Source organism: Alligator sinensis, unplaced genomic scaffold (assembly GCF_000455745.1).
Source record: "Alligator sinensis unplaced genomic scaffold, ASM45574v1 scaffold1208_1, whole genome shotgun sequence".
Classification (NCBI taxonomy): domain Eukaryota; kingdom Metazoa; phylum Chordata; order Crocodylia; family Alligatoridae; genus Alligator; species Alligator sinensis.
Window position 1 is genome coordinate 393,456 of NW_005842782.1, and position 602 is coordinate 394,057.

Here is a 602-nt window from a genome sequence, read left to right on the forward strand (position 1 = left end):
GGTAGTGTGGCCGAGCGGTCTAAGGCGCTGGATTAAGGCTCCAGTCTCTTCGGAGGCGTGGGTTCAAATCCCACCACTGCCAGCAAGTCTTTTACCCTTTCCTGCTACTCGGGAGGCAAGGGTGCTACCCTAGGTGGCAAAGGTTCAAACCCTGGGCTGGCTGGAGCCCTCTGCTCACTCCCTTCTCAGCGCGTCACTTGTGCTCTTGAGCCTGTGATTAGGTGCACACAAGGAGGTTGCTCTGGGAGAGAAGGTCTGGAAGGGGGGAGCCGGGAGGGAGATGTTTACTGCTTTGTAATAGTGGAGGACAAAAGTGGGAGATGTAGCTTTTCACTAGTGAATGACTTCAAAGCCTTTTACCAGTGGAATTTAATGCACAGTAACTGAATTTACTGCACAGTACTGCAGACTAAATATGGCAATTTACACTGACTTGAGCCTAAATTTGAAACCTACATCATGCAGATATCAACTTTACACCTGTATAGTTACTGCACAGTAATACATGTGTAGATGCCTTACTGCGCAGCATCACAGTGTATGTGGACTAATCTAGAACCACTCTAGTCCCAAATCAGCCCACACACAACGTTAATGAGCTC

General features: G+C 48.7%; 1 non-coding gene across 1 annotated transcript; it reads left to right on the forward strand.

Moving 5' to 3' along the window:
* TRNAL-AAG lies at nt 1-82 on the forward strand. The gene has a single exon. It is a non-coding gene; the product is annotated as a tRNA-Leu (tRNA).
* The last annotated feature ends 520 nt before the right edge of the window (nt 83-602 follow it).